At 41.6% G+C, this 19449-nt stretch overlaps 1 long non-coding RNA gene across 5 annotated transcripts in view; it reads left to right on the plus strand.

Annotated features, from left to right (window-relative positions):
- Positions 1-19449, plus strand: part of LOC112550646 — a 125065-nt gene that overhangs the window by 70947 nt on the left and 34669 nt on the right. The gene's annotated exons all lie outside the window — the stretch shown is intronic.

The raw sequence follows: 19449 nt of genomic DNA on the forward strand, positions 1-19449 counted from the left end.
CTGGTCCGCCCGGCCGGGCTCCCTGGGGCGCAGGTCCCCCGCCCCGCAGCCGTGGTCACTACACGGCCCGCGCCTGCTGCTGGTGCAGGGATAGGCCGGGAGCGGGTCTAGAAATCCTTCCTGGGCGGGGAGGGAGACCAGGTTCTTTGGGAGGCGAATCCGGTATCTCTTATTACACCACCTATTTGAGTTGGTCTAATCAAAGATACTGAACTTACCCAAAGAATCTCGCCTGCCTCCGTCCTTACACCAGTGTTTCACAACCTTTTCCAGCCCGGACACATGTTAATACAATTTTTCCGCAGCACACCTGTTAAGGCATTCCCCATCCTCGTTCCCGTTGTAGCTCATTGCCATGGCAAAATTCCCTGGCACACCTGTGCATTTCTGACGGCGCACACCTGTGCTATGGAGTGCTGGTTGGGAAACACTGCCTTAGACCAACATGGCTACAACCAATACAGGGTGGGTGCCACGTTGCACCCCGAGTTCAGCGCTTCCTTCATGCAATACTTCTACTGCCAAGAACTCGGACTACAGCGGGTCAGACAGCTTTTGACTGGTTATTCCTGCTGGAAATCTCTGGGTTTGTCTTGCAAATCATCAGGTGTTTTTGCACCCAGCAGTGCTCGTATTGCACAGGGCTCGTAAAAGGATGTGACGGCACCCTGGCTGAGTACCACTGTCTTAGATGGAGAACCAGTTATTTAGAATTATCCAGAGGCCAAAGCAAAATTATCATTGGCTACTAGATAGATGAACACTATACAAAAAAATCTGTTAACAGAAGAATACTGGCATGAAGCTGAACTAAGGAAAATTTAGGCTAACCTATTGATCCTTAAGAAGGATCAGTGTGTTGTGTCAAAGTTAACTAGTTTTGCTAAGAGAGTTTGCATAGGGTGGTTTGGACATGGACGATCCTGCCTCAAGCTGAGGGTTGGACTAGGTGACCTCTGGCAGTCCCTTGTAGCTCTACTTCTCTATGATTCCAGCCCTACTTTTTCTACCTCCACCAGCTTTACTACTTCAGTTAGCACCATATTCACCAAGTCGCACGCCTAATCATTTTGCGCTCTTGCCAGCCCTTGGCTTCTACCCTTGGCTTGGCGTGCCAGTCAGAAGCAGGCATTACACCAAATATATGGTAGCACTAGAGGCATATCCATGCTTGCCCCTTCTGTGGGAATAGAAAAGACAAGACAGGCAGAACTAAGTGTCTTTAGTGACTTGTAATCAGACTGTAGTAGTAGATAGGGGGTCTGCATTTATATGTTAATTATGCTAAATCAATCTACCTGACAGCATCTAACCTACCTACCCCACATCTATTGTCCCCAGTGACCTCTGATTCTCACTGCCTCACATTCACATTCATTAATTAAAGCATATTTCTCAAAACAGGCCATCAGTCTCTAAATGCTTATTGTGCTAAACCAGTGTATTCTCCTGAAACTCACATCTATTGTATCCAGTGGCCGCTGATCTTCATTATCTCCATAAGCCATTTGATGCAGCTATTTTTTAGGCTCCATTGTTAAAATAACTATTGAAAGATACAGGGGTGTAGGTTGTAGCTGTGTTGGTCAAGAATACCCAATTACCGGTGGGGGTACATTTCTCACAAGAAAACCACTCTCTCTCCAATCTCTCAGTTCTAATCCTCAAAGGAAACTTACAAAACTTCCCAGAGATGAACCTATGAACTCAAGCCTATGAACTTCACTTCATCAACCTCCTGGATATTAAAAATCATGGACTAAATATAGACATTGGATTTATGACACATTACAACCTGCCTGACATCTGACTCCCCAGGTACCTCTCCACTATTTAACTACTACCTTCATCCCCCTTCTCCCCGCAACCCAGCCTTTCTCTAACCCACTGACTCCTCAATTTACATCTTCACTGACTGCCTGTCTTATATGCATACATACAGAGCCCAGCCTCTGGCTTCTTTACTATTCATTCCATCCAGGAAGAGCACACACCAACTGTAGACACTTCCTCAGCCTGGCAAAGGGTTTTTAAACCCTAAAGCTTGCTTAAAGTTTTTTTCCAACTATTTAAGTTGGTCTAATAATAGATATCAGATTCACCCAAAGAACCTTGTCTGCCTGTTGAAAGATAGTGTTCTGTGATCAACTTCCTAAAAGTACCTCATTCAATCAATACCCATCCCATTTGATTCCAAACTAATCAAAAGCTTGCAAATTTCGCAAACACACAAACAAGATACTATTGTAATATGTTAATTCCATCCTTGCCTGATCTGTTCCGACTTTGATTAACCAACTATCAAGGAGGAATCCTTGGGAGCTATATAATTAAAACAGTATAAAAAGCAAGACAGAACCGCCAGCAAGGTGTGCTGTCCAGGGAAGATCAAGATGCCATCCTTCATCCAGTCCACGAGTGAAGGACCCACACTCTGTAAAAGCTGTAAAGATAAGAACCACTTCCTGCCTGCTTGGGTAAAAATCTCTTGCAGCTAAAATAATACAAGGACTGTAATAGCTCATTTATTGAATATTAAGAAAAAGTCTTTTGTTTTTCTGTCATTTAGTTCCTAGTGGACTCCAAAATCCCATCTGCCATTTGTAGCTGTACATCAAGCTCTTTATAAATATTTATAGTAGTGATCTAAATTCTCCAATTAAAGTCAGTGGGACTCTTACTATGGACGTGAACAGGAACAAAGTTAGACCAATGCTGTGCATTTTTGAAAATCCTATGCTTGCTAAGCTTTATAAATTGAAGGAGTGCATGAGTAGTTTGAAAGTCACTGTAATGTCTTGGCAACAATATATCCAACCTGAGAGTGAAATATAGCATGTACACTGGTACTGTCTTGTACACTGTTATAAAATGGGAGTCCTGAACTCCTTTATTTTCTGCTTGGAATCATTTATAATCTTGTAGTATAATCTTAAAGATTTTGGTAATATGAGAATGAACTTCTTCAGTACTTTAAGTCAAAGCTTCACATTTCCAAGTAAGCAAAGGCCTTCTATGGGAACAAGTTAATTTTGATTGTGTCAGATTTACTCAAAGCAGCATATTATTTCAGAAGGTATTTAAGTGACAGATTCTAATATGGACAACTCGCAAGTGTCAGGACTCCACATGAGCGCTTAGGCACTTCTCATCTATATTATTTAAAAGCAACTGAAAGATTCAACACATGTAACACTAGGACCCACCATTTTAATCACATCTGGCTCACTGCCTAGACTTCTGACAACGAATTCAGAGTTTTATGGCTTATTATAAAATTGTGCATATTCATATATTTTGCACACATTTGTTTCAGGAAACCAATAATTGAAGTGATAATTAACATAAATTATAATTATGGATTTAATAGAAACAAAATATGAGCAAAGCATATAATGAATTTGGTAATGTTATTTTGCAAAAAAAACCATATCACTGTTAACTCTTTTAGAATTATGTTTGCCCAAAGAAAAAGTAGATGCAAGGTTGAGGGGGAAGGGAAGAAAGGGATATTCATGTTCAGTAACAGTATTCCCATAGCATGGGGTAAAGTCAAATATCATCATTTCTAAGTGTGGATAGTAAAGAAGCTATCAAATTCATTCCCCATTGATGTATTCAGTCTTAAGGACTAGGATTAAGACTTTTGTGTTTCCCTCTTAAAAATCGTTTATCGTTTGTCTGTTTTAGTATAGGTTCTACAACCTAATATATTTGCCTTTTTTCTAAAACTGTATGTGTACATCTTTCTTTAAACCACACAGACATCTTCAGGTACTAGTATTCACATTATTTTGTAGAAGATCTAACTGCTGCAACCTTTGCCATGAAGTTTCAATTCTGTTTTCTATCTTCCTTTGGACTTTAATGATCAGTGATAGAGGAATTAGTGTTTTTATTGGATACCTCTACATTGCTGTGGTAGTATGTCTCAGGTCAGATACTCCCAAACGTGCCCCACCTTGCCTACATCCTCCAAAGTTGGAAATGCAGTGGTTCAGTTTCTTCTGGGGACTCCCTCCTCACAGTCACTCTTGAGACCTTAGTCTCTGGCTTGCCTGAAAACAGAAGGCAGGTTGGAAATTACCTTGGAGCAGACTTACTCACATATTCTTGGGGTGAAAAAAATGCTTACTTTTGAATAAACAGAAAGAATAAATCTTTCTGAAGGATTTTTACTAGACCCCTCTCCTTTTTCATTCTTGATCTATCTTGGGACTTCGTTGTGTGTGGCTGCAAGCATTATCTCCACTGGTGTGCTGATTCCCATATGCAATCACACTATAACAATGGTTCTCAACTTTTTTAGACTCAAGGTACCCCTCCATAACTCTTCTGAATTGAACAGCTCCCCCTTTCAAAAACTAAATGTATTTGTTATAGTCCTTATCTGCTTGAAGAGGGGGCAGGATGAAGGAGAAGCAGCTGACAGGGAAGAGTCTGTGCTACAATGAGCAGGGGGAGGAGGAGCACCTGGGAGGGAAGAGCATGAACTTATCACCTCACTGGAGTCTGTGTGTATCTCACTTATCTCCTCCTAGCAGCATCCTTCCAAAGGAGCTGAGGGAGAGCTTTTGGTCTTGGCTTCCACACCCTCTGTCCGGTCCTCGGCGCAGCTTTGGAATTATGGCAGTGCTCCCCAACTCTTGGAACACTCTGATTGGCTGTTTCTGTCAGCCAATCAGAGTACAAATAAAGTGTTATGGACAGACAGACAGACAGACTTAGGCTTTTATAATATTAGAATTTATGTTCTGTAGATTGTTTAAACATGAACAACTCCTCCTATTGAAATGATCCTAGTGTAACAGGGTCCCACTCCATGGGTGGCCATGATGCCCCTGGAATCCACCCTCAGCCCTTGTCCTCTCCTATGCAGTGCTACATGGGATTACATATGACATAATCGCTGAATTTCTTTTGAGAAATCAGCTTTCTACACATACTTTGAAAGAGCTTCAATTTCACAAGGAAAAATGCAACAAATAGCATAAATATTCATCTAGTATTTATTACACTGAAGAAAGTCTAAAAAAATTATCTACCAAAATTAATATAAACTGTTTTCATTGACTGTAGTTTTGAGCTGTATTTTTCTATAACTTTAAATGGGTAAATGGAGCACAAAAGCTTGAGTTATGTAATGTAAGCAGTTTTTTCTCAAATTGGCATCTATCTTGGAAAACTTATCACGTGCTCAGGGAAAGGGTATTTTTTATATCCAAAGATAGAATTTATATAAACAAGCTCTTTTAAAAAACTATCCTTGGAAGAAATAAAGAACACACTGTAAATTAAAGCAGCCCACAGGCAACTAATTTGCTGAACCAGCACTTACGTAGCCAGTCACTGTACATCTCACTAAACTTGGCAGAAGTGTAGGGGTCATAGTTTCATAGGGTTGAACCATTTTAATAGTTTCTCCAGCATTCCTTCACAAAAGAATTCAGCTTCTTTTCTAACTTTTTCCTCTACCATGGTTCCTGTTGACAATGCAGGAAAACCTACCTCCCCTTTACGTACATATACCTCCTTCTCCCTCCTCTCCTGTGGGTTATATCAGTTCACCAGTACTTTTCTCGATATTGCTCCACATTATTTTGTGAAGGATTTCCCTTGAAAGTTTGTTGCTACTACAGAGCAGCTACCTACTTGTAGTTATTTTTCTGGCACCTCCCATCTTGGCAGAAAAAATCCTGGAGTATTTTTTTTCATATAATTATAGTTCTGGAGAGTATACTGGCTCAAAGAAAAAGTATATTTTACCATACATTTAAAAGACATGTGACTGTTCTATAGAGATACTATAAAAGTATTATATTTGGGTCTGGGGCAGTCTTTGAGGCTATCTTTCTTTTCCTTCCTCAATTCATTGGATTACTGGGAAAGTTTATCTGGTAGAATTCCATATCACATAGATACTGCACTTATGCTTGCTTTGTCTTGAAAAAAACAACACAAAACAATTGCATAAGCTTTCTGAAAGGACATTAATATGTATCCAGATTAGCAGTGTATCTTTTCTCCAGTACTTTGACACTCTTCTTGTATGCTCTTCTACTCCTTCTAAGTCTCCTAATTTTCAATTTAGTTCAAATTCCAGACCTGTAATTGTGGAGGGGCAACACCCTGTCCCCAAAAAAGGCGGTTTGGCCAAAGTTCTGATGCTGATCAAAGGACATCAAATTATTAAAAAGATTACCCCTTCAGAAAGGGAATAGGGTAGGCTCACTACTGCAAGCTGACACTGATGAGTGCAAGGGTCTGCAGCAAGCCAATTGTTACTTGGTCTCCATGAGACTGCGGGGCACCTAGACTAAATCATGTTTACCTAGGGGCTTGAGCGAATGCCAACTTTAGACAATACATTGTGCATGTTTTTAAATCCTGCTCTAAGTGCTACATAACTTTGGAATGATACATCGTACTTTGTTTGGAGGAAGCTGTTTCTGTGTGTCTGCATAGTGTTACTGTCCAGAGACTCCTGAAGGAAAATTCTTGGAGATGCCAAACCATATTGGGCTTGGTAAGTATTGTAGCTGGTAACCAGGAAGAGTGTAAGCTGTAACTCAGAGATTACTTTGGATCACAGAATTTTACTCTGAAGGAGTGGAAGCATGAGTCAGCCACTTGAACAGGATACCCCTGAGACCTTTTCCTAGTCCCTTTGAAGACGGCCAAAATGCTGACTGTAGGGATTATTCATAGTAAATAACAATAGTATATCGATGAAGTAACTAGGACCAAGCATCACTGCTTGGGTTTTCCCAGCTTTGTAGGGAACAAAGCTTATCCCAAATCTCCTCAATTATTCAAGGGTCACTTCTTTCTCTTACTCTACTGTGACAGATGCCCTGAGCTGCAAGTGTAGCAGGTAACACCTTGAGGAATACACATTCACCATACTTCTGCAATGGAGGGAGGAAATGGCAGGACCTGATCTTGGGGACAAACTCAAAGGTTATGAATTTGCATGAAAACTCTCCAGGTGTTCTCCTGTTTCACAGTAGCAGGGAAAAATATGTGACAGATTTGAAACTGCTCTGTAGTTTTCTAAGAAAACTATGAGGGCAGATTACGGGAGCACTTATAGAATGAGGTTTGGAAGTGGAGTTAGGAGGAACTTTCACAGAGTACTTTAGATAAAGATTTTTTTTAACTTGTCAAACCTTATGCAGACTCACAAGGTTCTTATGCTTTCATGGTCAGGGTCACATAAATAACAAGATGGCTAACAAGAAGGATGATCTTCTGGTAAGGGCAATGGACATCAACATGGAAGATGTCTGTCTGACCTTGGACAAAACAATCTGTAATTAAAGGTAATACTTCCTTTGGCTTATCTGAGTAAAATATGTAAGCTGTCAGAGCTTACAAATGCATTCAGAAGTAAGCACCTAGCAAAATAAGACTCTGACCTCAGCAGAGCTTCTAGATACTACTATAATATATATAATTTGGTGCTTATATATTAAACAGGGATGTTTCTGAGGCTTAACCAACATTTCCAAAGTTGTCTGAGATCTTTGAACAAATAGGTCCATAAGAGAAAGAAGTATTAATACTCCTACATTGGCTACAGGGGTTATGCAAAGAGACAAGTTTTCTTTTCTGCTTCTGAAATTCTCCTAGTCTCCTTGACTGATATAACCATGTAAACAGAATTCTGGTTTCTCCAAACCATGGATCACTATCCAAGCTAAATTCAGATCTCTCTGTTTTTATACATCAGCAAAAGAAGCAGTGCAGGATATATGATGCTTCAATGACTTGTTTCCCAACATGTGGAAATAAATCTATTTCCCAAGACAAAAAATTATGACGGTGTCTATATAGAGTTGCTCCACCTGAGACCCAGCTGGTGAGGGAATTAAGGTGGGGCCATAAAGACTTAAAAGCTCCAGGAGGGCCAGGTACAGACATTACACTTTTATAGGTATAAGTGATTGGAAACCGATCTATACCCATAACAGAACAGAAGTTTGGCACATATAGACTGGTTTAAAAATGGTGGAACCCAATCTAAGATTTGCCCCTCTCCTTCTCTCCCCCCACCAAAGGGTGAATGCGTGTTCTGTTCACTACCAATCTAAACAACACTGCTTACAGAAAACTGCATAACTTAGGTTGATTCTGCCTTGAGCTTTTTGAATGTCTTACCTAGCTGAGAAGAGTGGAAGGGTAGTGTTTAGGGGGAAGAATTGAGTCTGTGTTCCTCTTCCTAGGGTCTGGGAAAAGACCACAACTTTTGGGTTTTGTTTGTTCATTTGTCTGTACACTTGCTTTTATTGTGGGGATAAGGTTGCCCTGGTAAAATAAACATTGGTTAAACCTGATCTTGGTGCTAACTGGCCTCAATTAGGCAACTGTGTAAGTGAGTCACTTACACAATCACTTTAGAATATAGTGAACCATATGTGTTTATTTGATGTGCACAAGGCAATTTCCATAACAGAACTCTATATTCAGATATCAAGTCAAGTGTCCTCTTTATCCTAAAGCCCCCTTGAGCTAGTGTAATTAAGGCATCCCAGTTTATGTAGCCAGTGGCACACTGGCAAGTGAAGTGGCTAGCATCATGCCCAACTATCTTTGTTTCCCCAGCCTAAATAACCAGGTAGCTATTTACAGTTGGAAGCAGCCATTGGCATGCATCCAGAGTATGGCCAAAACTTATGTCTTCAGAGGCACAGCAAGACAACATGATCACTCTACTGCCATACTATCTTGGTGATTAAATATACCCCAAACCAAAATCCACATCACAGGCTGGTATGTGATCATTTATTTGGAGTTTTTTAAAGAATACTGACAGACAAATCACATGCAGGTGTTTTATTGAAGTTTTATTAAAAACCAGTTGCTGTTGTATCAGGTTCTGCTATCCATTTTCTATTATGCATACACTTTTACTGTTTAAAACAGGGGTGGGCAAAATACGGCCCATGGGCCAGATACAACCTGCCAATTGATTTTATCCAAGCTGTGGGCAGGCAGCAGCACCACACAGCAGGCCCTGGGTGAGCTGCACTTAGGCCCTGGTCTCTGTTGGTGGGTAACACGGGTGATGATTCCAGATCCACCTCCAACCTCTGCAGGTTCTGCAGTGTACACTGGGCAGAAGCAGCACCACCTACCTAACACTGCGCAATGCCAGCAGAGGTGGGGGTCTGAGCACAACTCTCCCAGTCTGCCCCACGGTGCTGGGCAGGTGGAGTTGCTTCCACCTGGTGTCCCCTGCAGCACCTGGGAGATGCAGTCCAGCCCCACAGGCCCTGGGCAAGCCACACTCACGCTCTGGTCTCTGCTGGCAGGCAGCACCCAGAGCCTGCAGGACCATACTGCATCTCCCAGGCACTACAGAGGATGTTGGGTGGAAGCATCCCAGCACCATGTGGCAGGTGCTGGGTGAGCTGGGCTCAGGCCCCACCAACTCCAAGCACCATGCAGTGCCAGATGGATGGTGCTGCTTCTGCCCAGTGTACCCCTGCAGCACCAGCGGAGGCCAGCTTCTGCCAATGGAGGATGGAGCCTGACCACAGGACTCTGTGCTGTCCTGTCTTGGTATCAGGGTGCCTGGGAGCTGCAGGGTTGGGTGGGTGTGTGTGTGTGTGTATGTGAGCACTCTCCAGGAGCCCTAATGGTGGGATAAGGCAGCGCATAGGCCCACAGCCAGACTCCATCCCCTGCCTCACCCCCAGCCGCAACTAATATGGTATCTATCGTTGTTAACACCCATCACCTCTTGGTAAAAAAAAAGTAAAATAGGAATAGGAAATATAAGGCAAGAGCTACTTTGTGCAGGAGCTACTGTACAATGTAGGCAAATCTGCAAGTTTAAAATAAGGTAAGGAACTGGCTACAGCCTTAATTTTTTAAAGTGTAACAACGTTTGAACTTATATCATTGTAAGTATTTTTCTATCAGCTGAATCTGCTAGTGTGGGGTTTTTGTTTTTTGTGGGGGTTTTGTAGATTTGAGATGGTAAATGCACATGTCTCAATTGTTACCAGGTATCTATACAACAAACTGAAATTCATGCTCAGTAGCCAAGACACAATTAAACAAGATAAGACTAACCAATCATACGAGTCAGCTTCCTTCCACAAAATCAAATCATTAAATATTTTATTAAAGTTGGCTGGTGCTCACTCACATCATTGCACTGAAGACAGAGATTCTCTCTCTGCTAGGTTATTTTTTATAGTTGAGGAATAGCAGTTTGTGCTGAAGCAAGAGTTAATCTTCTCCCCAATGTATGCATTTTGCTGTTGCTAGTGTCTTGCACAACCAGAATTTAAAATTACAAACACAGTAGGTGATACCCTCTCTTTCCCATCCAGGCAATGACAAGCCTTGCTTCAATCAGCAGGTGAGTTATCATGTTGCAGCATGCCTAATTGGGATTAGAGGCAGAGAACTTTTATAGAACTCAAGGACAGATACAGATTCTGCCTATGCCTGGAAATTACAGTCACATAATATCAATCATTTAGCAAGAGAGTGACTAATCCAGGTCATTATCCTTCCCTCATATGGAGAAACTTGTATAGCACACCTTCCCTCCGCTCAAAGTGCCTGCTTCCTCCACTTCTCTAGCCCTCCTGAGGGCACAGCAAACGTGGGTGTGTATGTGAGCATGCTGATGACATCAAACCTTGGGCACGAGTCTCCACACTTGAGGATAGGCTGGTGATCAAGGCCAATCTCAGTAGGCTTGCAAAGTGGGCAGATGAAAACCTGATGGCATTCAATACGGAGAAATGAAAGGTACACCACCTCAGGAATAAAAACCCACATCACACTTATAAGCAAGGCAATGCTACACTTACTAGCACCATGACTGAAAGAGACTTGGGGGTCATGATTGACCACAAGATGAAGATGAACCACCAATGCGATACCACAGCTGGCAGTGAACAAAACTCTGGCTTGCATCTACTGATGCATTTCAAGCAAAACCCAGGATGTCATCCTCCCGCTGTACTCAGTCTTGGTGAGGCCACAGCTGGAGTACTGCATCCAATACTGGGCTCCACAATTTAGAAAGGACATGGAAAAGCTTGAAAGAGTCCAGAGGAGAGCCATGTGCATGATCAGAGGGCAAGAGAACAGACCTTATGAAGAGAGGCTGCTAGCTTTGGGACTCTTCAGCCTGGAGAAGCGCAGGCTCAGGGGTGACTTGGTGGCAGCCTATAAATACATAAGGGGTGTACATCATGACAAGGTCAAACGGTCACAAACTCCTCCAAGACCATTTCAGGCTGGATGTAAGGAAAAATTTCTTTACTGTCTGAGCCCCCAAGGCTTAGAACAGACTGCCTCCAGAGGTGGTGCAAGCACCTACTCTGGACTCCTTTAAAATACATTTGATGGTTTATCTTGCTGGGATTCTTTGACCCTAGCTGACTTCCTGCCCCTTGGGTAGGGGGCTGGACCCAATGACGTTACAAGGTCCCTTCCAGCTCTAATGTCTATGAAATCTATGAAATCTTCTCCACATCCTTCTCCACATCCTTTTAAAATTGTGAAGACCAAAATTGGATGCGGTACTCCAGCTGCAGCCTCACCAAGGCTGAGTACAGCAGGAGAATGACATCCTGGGAGTTTCTTGAGAAGCGTCTATGGATGCAAGTGAGAATTTTGTTCGCTTTGCCAGCTGCGACATTGCATTAGTGGCTCATATCCATCTTGTGGTCAATCATGACCCCCAAGTCTCTTTCAGTCATGGTGCTAGTAAGTGTAGCATTGCCTTGCTTATAAGTGTGATGTGGGTTTTTATTCCTGAGGTGGTGTACCTTTCATTTCTCCGTATTGAATGCCATCAGGTTTTCATCTGCCCACTTTGCAAGCCTACTGAGATTGGCCTTGATCACCAGCCTATCCTCAAGTGTGGAGACTCGTGCCCAAGGTTTGATGGTGTCATCAGTGAACTTGGCTAGTCCGCTTCTGATACCAATGTCCACATCATTAATAAAGATATTAAAAAGTATAGGTCCAAGGATGAAGCCTTGGGGGACCCCACTGGTCACAGCACACCACAATGATTTACTTCCATCGACTACCACTCTCTGGGTCTGACCTCGGAGCCAATTCCCCAGCCATTGGACTGTGATGTAGCCGAGGCCGCATTTGGCCAGTTTTTCCATGAGATGATCATGGGACACCAGATTGAATGCCTTTTTAAAATCAAGATATATGACATCAATCTCTTCTCCCTTGTCCAGGTGATATGTCACCTGGTCATAGAAGGAGATGAGATTGGTCAGGCAAGACCTACCCACAACAAACCTGTGCAGGCTGTCCCTCAGAATGTTGCCATCAGCCAGTTTGTCAAGAATGGTCTCTTTCATAATTTTTTCCAAGGTCTTCCCTGGGATAGAAGTCAGGCTGATAGGTGCAATTTGACTTCCACCATGGCCGAAAGGGACTTAGGGTTAGTAATCAACCATCACATGAACATGAGCTGGCAGTGTGATGCTGTGGCCAGCAGGGCAAACAACAAGCTGGCTTGCATTAACCGTTGCATCTCATGCAAAACTAAGGAAGTGATACTCCCACTGTACTCCACACTGGTAAGACCGCAGCTGGAGTACTGCATCCAGTTCTGGGCGCCACACTTCAACAAGGACGTGGAAAAACTTGAGAGGTTCCAAAGAAGGGCCACCCATATGATCAGGGACTTGCAAGACAAGCCATACAAGGAGAAGCTGAGTGACTTGAGCCTCTTCAGCCTACAGAAGAGAAGGCTGTGAAGGGACTTGGTAGCAGCTTACCGCTACATCAGGGGAGTACATCAAGAACTCAGTGAACAGCTGTTCACAAGGGCACCCCTGGGGAAGACCAGGAGCAATGGATACAAACTCTGGAAGGCCACTTCAGGCTCAATTCCAGGAAAAACTCCTTCACAGCCAGGGTGTCCAGACTATGGAATAAACTCCCTCCAGTGGTGGTGCAGTCACCTACCCTGGAAATCTTCAAAAGGAGACTAGACAGTCACCTCACTGGGGTCCCACTTGACCCTAGTTGACCCCAGTTGTCTTTTCCTGCCTAATGCAGAGGGACTGGATCTGATGATCTACAAGGTCCCTTCCAGCCCCTAACAATCTATGAATCTATAGTTAAGGATTATTTAGAATAAACAGTAAGAATCAGGAGGGTAAACAAAGGCAGGATGGCTAATTAGAATGAAGGCGTGGGAATGGAAATTACAACATCTGAGCAAAACTTAAATCTAAGTGCGCACAAAGTAGCGCAGGGGACTGTTGGATAATCTGGCATGTGAAATTGTAAATCCAGTAGTAAAGCTTTTTTATGAAGCTGCCAGCTTGAGGTGGGAAGTACCATATGACTGAAGAATAGCAAACACAGTGCCTGTATTTAAGAAAGGGAGAAAAAAATTATCTGGGCTGGTACAGAACTGTTAGTGTGATCTCAATGGTATGCAAGGCTTTAAAACAAATGTTAAAGTAAATGACATTAAGAGCATGGAAATAAATGGAAGATGGGGTAAAAGGCAACATGGGTTAACCAAAGGTAGATAATGCCATACTAAACTGGTATCTTTCTTTGATAGCTGATTTTTCTAGACAAAAGAAATGTGTTAGATCCAGTCTAGCTAGATATTAGAAGAGTGTAAATTGTGGGGCCACAGTGGAAAACTAACAGAAAAACTGAAGAAAGGGATTAGCACAAGATGATAAGGAAATGCTTGAAGGGAAATCCATGATATGGTGTGCTGGAAGGAAAACAATTAGGGTGTGGGGGGTTTACTAATGGAGTTCCTCCAAGATCAATCTTGGTACTGATCTCATATAATATTTTCATGAATGACTTGGCCACAAAATGTAACAGTGTGCTAATGAAATTTATTGATGACAGAAAGGTGGGAGCCGATGCAGAGGAGGATCAGAGTTTTAGAAAGGAGGAATTGAATGACCTAGAGGAGTGGAGCATTAGAAGTAGGATGACGGTGCAAAGTGCAAGGTCATTAATGTTGGTCCAATAACAATAATTTTTGCTATAATCTGGGGATTTATCAAAAAGAGAAAAACAGAGGAAGAGAAAGACTTGGGTAGGCCAGTTAATAACTGAGGGCATTTATAGACATGCTCCGAGAGCCACTCTAAAGTGCCTGGAGTGTCACATATATCAGCGTCCCTGCACTAAAAGATGGCAGCGGAGGTGCTTTAAATACCAGAGAGGAAGAGCTATTTCCTCTAAAGAAAGAGAACAATTTTTATCCATGAATAAATTTAAACTAGAAAATAGAAGGTTTCTAAAGTTTGAAGGAAAGAAACCTGGAACAGTTTGCTTCCAGGCATAGAACAAGAAAGCTAAATTTTAATGATGGAACTTCATCCGTTTATGAGAGGGTTATATTACATGGTTGCCTATGACAGCTGGGGATTGAACTTGATTGTTCAGGAGGTCTTTTCCAGTCCTATTTCTTATGTTTTTTCTAGAATCAAGCACACATTGTTAAGGTTATGGAGAAAGGAGAGCCCCAGGGTTTTACAGGTCCAAATGCATTCCTCAGACTATTGGTATGACTTTGAATGAGGGTTTTTAGGCTTTGCAGGTGTGGAAGGGGGACTATTCCAGCCACAGGACAAGGGACGGCTAGAGAAGAGAATGGGAAGGTATTAAGGGGTAGTTCTCTTTAGGTAGAGCAAAGAGTTCAAAGAAATAAATAAAAATGAGGATTGGAAAAGGAGAAAGCCAAGATTTGCAGGTCTTTAAACAATAGAACAAGCAGCTCAAGTTTTAGTTGGAATGTGAGAGGTCAATGAGAGAGTCTGAGGGGGGACCACGTATGGTCTGAGCTGCAAGTGAGGTTGGTTGAAATTTGCAGCTGCATTCTGGGGGGACTAAAGGTAAGGCTGAGATGAGGAAATTAAAACAGTTACCTAGCATTTTCTTGTCATATCAAGGGCAATTAACTCTCAACATTAAAAATTACTTCAATAAAATAAAGGGCACTGTCATATTTCTTACACTTATATGTCACTGTTGTCTTTTTAGGCATAATCACAGCATTCTCTGGAAAATAAAATGAAAATGCTAGCTTGCAATTATTTCTGTGTTTAGCCAATTACAGGAAGCTAAAAGAAAAAGTAGAATGTCGTTATGTACAGTGCAGAAGGTGACAGTTCTATTTATGTTCCTACTGCAGGAATGTTTATAGTCGACGGAAAATAATGCTGGAAGTACAATAATTATCTGCATTCTAAAGAATAGTCTGGAATCTCTGGGGAAAACTAATGACTGAAGAGATGAAAAAAATGACAACTTACAAATAAAAATCATGAACTGTAACAATAGGATTTTAAGAACAGGTTGAAGAAACCATTTGCTAACATATTCTTTCATACCTTCTACTTCTACCTTAGCTATAACTAACTATTTAAAGTTCATATATATAAAATACTTTTCTGTATTAATGTAGAATAACCCAGCATTTCCATGTGATAGATCACATTCTGAATCCATGTACCCTGTGCTGCCACATAAGGAAGGAAAATCTTGCACCAAAGTTCTCTGCCAGGGTGGGCTATGGATAGAATAAACATGATTCCATTACATGTGTGCGCCTGATGGTTGCCTTCAGTAATGGCAAATTTGGGCCTAAAAGAATTTTAAGACACAGAAACTTTGTAAGTAAATAATACAAAAATAGCTTAGTTTAAAACTAGGCAGACAAGATTCCTTGGGTGAATCTGATATGCATTTGGTGCATTGATGCCCTGATGGAAAATACATAGGAGAGACCAAACAACAACTGCGCACCAGAATGAATGCACACTGTAAATCTATCAAAGCCAGAAATACCCAATTACCTGTGGGGGCACATTTCTCACAAGAAAACCACTCTCTCTCCAATCTCTCAGTCCTGATCCTCAAAGGAAACTTACAAAACACTTCCCAGAGACGAGCCTATGAACTCCACTTCATCAACCTCCTGGATACTAAAAATCATGGACTAAATATAGACATTGGATTTATGACACATTATAACCTGCCTGACATCTGACTCCCCAAGTATCTCTCCACTTTCATCCCCCTTCTCTCTCTCCCCCCCACCCCTCCTGTCTCTCACCCATTGACTCCTCAATCTATATCTTCACTGACTACCTGTCTTGTATGCATACCAGCCCAGCCGCTGGCTTCTTTACTTTTCATTCCATCCAGGAAGAGCACACACCAACTGCTGAAACTTTCTTAGCCTGACGAAGGGTTTTTGAACCCGAAAGCTTGCTTAATAATTATTTTCCAACTATCTGGGTTGGTCTAATAAAAGATATCAGATTCACCCAAGGAACCTTGTCTGCCTATGTCCTTAGACCAACATGGCTACAACCTACACGCCTAGTTTAAAACTATAAAATTAATTAGAGGAAAAAGAAGTCCAACTTGTGAATTAGATTGTGGTTACAGTAAATTGTATAAAGATTAGACCCCTTAAAGGTGATTAAGGCAGCTGTTCTTAACTTCAGCAAAAATTTTGCCAGAACAGGATTAGGCCCTGTAGTGAGTTCAATCAATTTACAGGCAACATTTCCAGTGTTGTAGCTCACCAGCACAATTTCAATAGGGTAAGTTAATGATTTGGCTTGTTTAGTTAAACTATAACTTGATGAAAACTTACTTCTCTTTCTCTCTCTTCTTATTAGAAGAAGACACAGTCTGCATTATAGCTACTGAGGGTAGAATAAGGATTATTAACAGTTGCTGAGTGAGATCCACGTGACTATTGATATGAAAACCCCCCCAGAGTTTGTGCTCAAAGGAACTTACTATATAGAAAGACCTATATATATACACAGCAAATCAGATGCCTGGGACACTAAGGCAGAAATGTGCCTTTGTGTTGAGGCTATGTACTCTTTTAAAAACTCAATTAAATGAGTTTTGTAGGCTCAGGTAGCATATAGTTATGGCACTGGTGGCATAAATGATGGAAGGTTCTGCATATCAATAAAGTACAGAATAAAATAACAGCTTTGTCAATCTTTTTTGTATGAAAAACATTTTCTGGAGGGTTGTATTAAGAATGAAAAGGAACACGGCAACAATTATATTTGAGGAGGGATTTGAAAAAGAAGGTGGATGTTATCTGTAGTGTGGTAAAAAAGAATATTCTTTGCCTGGGAGGCAGTATGAATGCAGAGGAAGCTATCAGGTGAGAAGTGTTGGTAGAGTATGATAAAAAGAGAGATCAGAATTGTCAGAAGGGATGGAGATGAGCAAAGCTGTGAAAATGTGATTTGGAAGCAAAGGGAAAGTTAATGGAGTGACTTACAGAAGGGCTAACATTTTTATATGGGAGTGGGGACTGCTTGAACAAACATGGTCTGCACTGACTGCAAGAGTGCCAGTTGGGAATGAGGAAGGGTAATGAGGGGGTAGATGTAGTTTAGAAGAAATGTTTTAGCTGTGGGGATTTTAAGGAAAGTTTGACTTTTAGAGATTTTATAAAGGAGGAACCAATATGATTTGACAAGTCAGGATGTAGTGAGAAGCTGGAATGGACTAGAAAATGATAGATGTTTTGTGTTGGGAAACAGGGGAGGGTGAAGTGGAGTTGTAATAGCATAGAAAGGTGCCACTGAACCAGAGAGGACTACCGTGAATTATAGACACAGGCAAGCCAGAAGTGATATAACGGAGGAGCTGAAAGTTCTTAATTTTTTTCAATAAGATATCTTAATGTGTAAGCTGGAATGTGCCACAAGAAACTAATTTTACTTTCTTGGGTTTTTGGGGGAAGGGGTCGGGGGGTGATGGGAAGGAGGCAAGGGGGACTTTCATTTATAAAACACCTCTCAGGTCCATGGAGTTGTTAAAGGACCTTCCCCACAAATCCATGAAATATTTTTCTTATCTAAAGTGTGTCCAGAAACATCTGTTCTTCCATTCATGTTTCTTTATACCCAAAATAACTTTGGAAGCTTACAGTAACATGCAGTTAATCACATGGCGATATGAGGCATAATGGCTGTAAACAATTAATTTTCAGTTGCTTGGATTACCTGTCAGTGGCATGCCAGTTTGTGGAGCTGACCTAACTTTACAGCAATGGAATCTCTTATGAGCCTTCTCACAAGAGGCTTTATGAGACTCTTCAGAAACTTTTCCTGAATACAGTTAACCATCTCTTTAATCAAATTTGCCCTCTGATTTACTTTTTAATTGATTAAAATTCCTTTTTATTATTAGTTTTATCTTCATTTGCCTTCCTTAAATGCAGCCTTTCTGTTGTTTCATGGAAGAATGTTTGGAGAAAACAAGCAGTGGAAGAATTTCCATTATAATTTCCTTTGAACAGCACTATATTGAATCCTATTATCTTGGTTCTTCTTAGTTTGGTAAAGCTTTTAGTTTGACAGATGACTTTTGAGGAAGAATGTAAATTGTATTCCATAATAAGATTTCACATGATGATCTCAGGGTGCTGACTGAGGTGGCATTTGTGGCGTGATTGGCCCCTTGAAATTGCTTTACAGCCATGCTCTGACAGAAGCGCACAGCTGCAGAGCACTTTAAAAGTGCCCAATTGCATGACATATTAATCCTCATTACATGCAGGTTCAGATGAAGGCACTCCAAAGTGGAGCACCTTCAATAATTTCTGTAAGTCCCTATGTATGTGCCCCGCTCGGTGGTTTCCAATCCACACACCCCTGCTCCAGCTCAGGCTGGGGTTTCCTTCTCACTCCCTTTTCCTGCTCCCATCCTACAAACAACACTGGAGCTAGGAATAGCGGGGTGGGGCTAGGGGAGACAGGTTGCAGATAGGCAGCTCTTTGGCTGGATTGGCTGCAATGTAGAGCTTGATCCCCCGCTTCTTACCCACCAACCCAACAAGGAATGTTTGTTGGGCTGGGGGGTCAGTTTAACTCATGACGCTTTCTGTGAAACACCATGAGTTAGACTGGGGAGCTGCATATCTGTCAGCACCCTCAGTTTGCTTATTAGTGTAACTCCAACAAAGTAACTTCAACAAAGTCACACAAAATTTACACAAATGCAATTGCAGCCAGATTTGGCCACAAATGTATGAAGGCTTGGTTGTTCCACATAGAGTAATATATTATTGAATAACTAGTTCTAGTGAAATCAATGAGACCATTTCTGAAGTGAGGTTCTACGTAACATGGGTTAAGGTACCAGAACTGGGCCTTGATTCTCCACTCCCTCCAAAAAGAAATGAAGTCAAATCTGATACTCTGTATTGTTAAATTCTTATAGATGTGGTTGGGGTATTGCGGTGGGGGCGTGGAGCAGGGAATTCATTAAGCTATTTTTATCTTTTAGAAGATGCTAGAGAGGAGCAGAATAATTGTCCACCTCTGGCTGGCCTGTGTCTAATTATTCACAGCAGTCTTTCCCAATTCAGTGGCACCTTTCTTTGCTACTATAGCTCTGTCATCCTCCCTGTTTTCCAGA

Source organism: Alligator sinensis, unplaced genomic scaffold (genome assembly GCF_000455745.1).
Source record: "Alligator sinensis unplaced genomic scaffold, ASM45574v1 scaffold436_1, whole genome shotgun sequence".
NCBI classification, from domain to species: Eukaryota; Metazoa; Chordata; order Crocodylia; family Alligatoridae; genus Alligator; species Alligator sinensis.